This window comes from Anarrhichthys ocellatus, unplaced genomic scaffold (assembly GCF_004355925.1).
Source record: "Anarrhichthys ocellatus isolate YVR2014 unplaced genomic scaffold, GSC_Weel_1.0 scaffold10, whole genome shotgun sequence".
Lineage (NCBI taxonomy): Eukaryota > Metazoa > Chordata > Actinopteri > Perciformes > Anarhichadidae > Anarrhichthys > Anarrhichthys ocellatus.
This window is the reverse complement of record NW_022280040.1, coordinates 4,448,817-4,452,749: the sequence shown is the minus strand read 5'-3', so window position 1 is coordinate 4,452,749 and position 3,933 is coordinate 4,448,817.

Here is a 3,933-nt window from a genome sequence, read left to right as displayed (position 1 = left end):
GTGTGTGTGTGTGTGTGTGTGTGTGTGTGTGTGTGTGTGTGTGTGTGCATACACAGTCCCTGTTTCCCCCATACCTCCAGACTTGGCCTATGGTCCGCACTCCACTCAATGACTCTTTATGTTCAGCGTCAGCAGCGAAGCATGATCTCACCCCCTCCAAAAAACACACCAAATGACTTACAGAGACTCCCAAACACAAGCCGCAAACACAGAACAGCCTACTATCCAAGAGCAACACACACACACACACGCCGTACACTGGCAGTAACTCTCATTATGACTAATCCTGAGGGTAAAGTAGGAGAAAGTAAAGGAGAAAGACTCCATATATTACAGCCGCCTGGTTTCAGTTAAACGGACACTAGACTGTTTTCTCAGTATATATTAATTTATTGCGTCATGTAAGAAGTAAGTCATAATACCAAACAGAGCATGGTTTCCTTAACACAACTCTACCATGTATGTGCATAACTGTTTGTGTGTCTTGTGTGCTCTCTTGCCTTGGCATGTCCCCCTTGATCACCCGCCTCATCCCACCCTTCCTCCTCCTCCTCCTCCTCCTCCTCCTCGGCTGCAGAGCTGGGAGGCAGATCTCAGATCAGAGGGCAGGGAGCTGATAAGGAGCTGAACTGATGCTATCTGTCAGTCACAGCCAGAGGGCGGGGCTCAGAGCCAGGAGGTCAAGACTCTCACGGTCCCTCAGCTCTCGCCTCCTTCCTTATCCAAACAAACAAGATGCTCTCACATACAGGCAGAAAACGAGCACAGCGGGGTGGACACAATAACATGACACAACACCTTACAAAGGTAAAGAGTACAACGATACCTCCAATTATGGACTCAAAAATGCCAGAGAATCAACACCTGTGCCCAACGTTCAGCTATTAATAGTTTTCCATTAATTGCGTAATAGTGGAATAGTGGAAATTTCCTATCACAAGTTCACAGAGCACAAGCAGAGGTCTTCAAATTGCTTGTTTTGTCAGGCAGAGTCTTCTGAAGTTCACATTTGCTCTAATCTTTGCTCTTTTGTAATGCAGAAGAGAATTAAGCACAAATGGTTTGGCTGAACTTTTGTCAAACCAACAGTCCAAAACCCCAAATTTTCAGTTTATGGTAGAAAACAAAACAAAAGCCACAATGACAAGCAAATGTTTGGCCATCTTTGCTGACTGAAAACAGAAAAAAGCTGTGCTTAACTGCCATCTCTTGCTGAAGGGTTTAAACATGTTTGTTTGTTGTTAACAGTGATGTCACAGTGCACTGACACACCTTAGGGTACCAATCTACATCACTACAGCCAGGTGAGACGTTAAATCACCAAAAAGCAAAACTAGGTTTCTAGCTGCTGTTGTTTTTTAAGGGTGACAAAATGTGAGAAGATTCTTTTAGCTTTAGTTCCGTATATTCTTATTCCCTGAAAACCAGTTTGGAAACCGTGATCTAAACTGTCCATTAGGACTTTAATAACTGCACAGTTGTGTTTATGATAAGTAGCCTATAAGTGACTTACTTTATTTTTTCACTTGTACTTTTCAATAACTGAATGAACATGAATAATATAATAGTACCTGCACTTGAATATGACACTTTAGTATCTTTACTGCACTATAGGCCCACACATGCATACTCAATTGCATGTATGCATCCTCATAATCTCTGTTGTTTGTTCAGTTAAATCAGGCCTTTCAAATACTGTTTTCACCCCAGCAGCTGTTTCCCCTCTGTGTTTGTGTGCATGTACACATGTCTCAGTGTCTGTTCGCCCCTACATATGTTCAGGTATATGTGTTGGCGGGCGCGAGTGTGTCTGAGTGGTTGTGCGTCGGTCCAGTCCAGCAGTGTAAATATTGTGTTGTGCTCTAGTAACAGCTCTTCCTCTGGCTCTGCAGTAGCAGCACGCTCGGCTGTTTATTTTCCTTCCTGACGGACGACTTCTTATCAAATAAGCAGACACTGCCTCCGAGCCCGCCGTCCAACCACGCGCTCCCAGAGGATATCCCGCCCACTTTCCTCAGGGGTTGTGGAGCCTCTGCTTGTTCATGATGATTGACAGCTAAATGAACCACTCACACTACCGACTGTGACTGCAATAATCTCCAATATCGTCATCTCCTTTAATGTGTCAGTGTGGATGGGCCTGATTTACAGTCTTCAGAGATGAGCTCACATAGAAAGCAGATGTGACACAGTGTTTCCTCTCTGCTGCCATGGCAGCCCCCTCAGTTATGACAGAGAGATAAGGACTGGTGGTGGATCCCACAATGGAGGCTTTATGAGTCAACGTTCACTCCATGGGTGCATTTCTTGTAGTTTAACTCCCTCTTGATTTGTTCTCTTGAACACTACTTTTCTCAATATTCTTGTTAAGCAGCTTTAGAATCAGTAAATTATTTTTCCCTCGGAATGAAATGAGTGAAGTTCAAGGGTCCTTCTTGACCTTGGAAACAGCAGTTGACAAAATCATCTCACCACAAGGCACAAAAACACATTTTGTGGCAGAAAACATGCAGAAAACTTCTCATTGATGGACCAGCAGATAAAAAAGTGGTGACAAATAATTTCCCCACCGTAGCTGCTCAGGAGCTTTCAATCCCACAACACGATCTTATCGGGATTTTGGCCTGCTGTCATGGAAAGACGAAAAGTCTCAAAAAGTGCTCAGGAAAAATGAAAACAAATAACCCTAATGATGTCATAGTGATGTCACCAGGGTTATCTCAGTTTAAGCTTGAGGACCATACAGATTTTTAACAGAAAGCCTGCGTCACAAATGAGGGCTGTGGAGTTTGAAATACATCGAGGATCTGATAAACGACACCAGGTTGCATCATGGGAATTGTAGGATTCAGTGTTTTTGGAGCTTGTCCCACACTAGAGACCAAAGCTGGTTTTCACTGCATGGTACGGCTCTGCTCAACACGACACACTTTTTGGTATCAGGTCCTTTACTTCGTCCTCTATTTGGTTTTCCACTGCGGACAGTAGCCCCTCAGTCGTAGCGACGCTGCATGAAACTGCCGTGACATCATCTTTATGGGACACTTGCTGAATCCTTTCATCTGCAAACAAACAGATGAACATCTGCACGTTGTCATTTGTTTGGTATTGTGTACAGCATAGTTTTGCCGAGGTTGGCTATTCAAAAATGACCAGTTGTTGCACAAGCGATAAGTCTCTTTGACCAATCAGGGGCCTGCAGTGTTTTAAAAGCTTAAAAGAAACTTCTCTCAAATGCACTTCTGTACCACAAAGACATTTTGTCTGAATTTCTACTCCAAACGTTGCTGTGTAACCCTTTTTCAGTTTTATGTCACTTTACTGTAACATATGAGAACCACCCAAGTTGAATTTTTTGGAAAAGGACTTGGCCAAAAAATCTAATTCATTCCGTCTTTTTTCTTTTATTTCAAATGGTCTCAGGTGGAATACATCCTAACAAGAACCACCTGGCCATTATGAGCCCCCTCTTCTCCAACACTCCTCTCTTCTGTGCATGTGTGTGTGTGTGTGTGTGTGTGTGTGTTTGCGTGTTTGTGCATGTGTGTGTCTGGGAGGACAGGAGAGAGAAACTGGACCATGCATGGTTGTGATTACATGTTTATGTCCATATTAGTAAGTCTGCTGGAAGGCGTCTGTGTGTATGTGTTTGTCTGCAGTGCCGACGACAGAGTGAGTGTATGTGTGCATGTGTGTGTGTGTGAGAGAGTGAAAGTGTGTACACTGTGAGTTGTGAGAGTAAATAAACGCTGTGCAGCGGGGACTCACGTGGCGTTATTATCGGAGCTCAGAGAAAAGACAAACTGTTTTTTCACTCCGGTTTGATACATCACACCCTCTGCTGCCTCCTGCCTTTCTGTACGACCCACCGCAGCACACACGCGCGCACACACACACACACACACACACACACACACACACACACACACACAC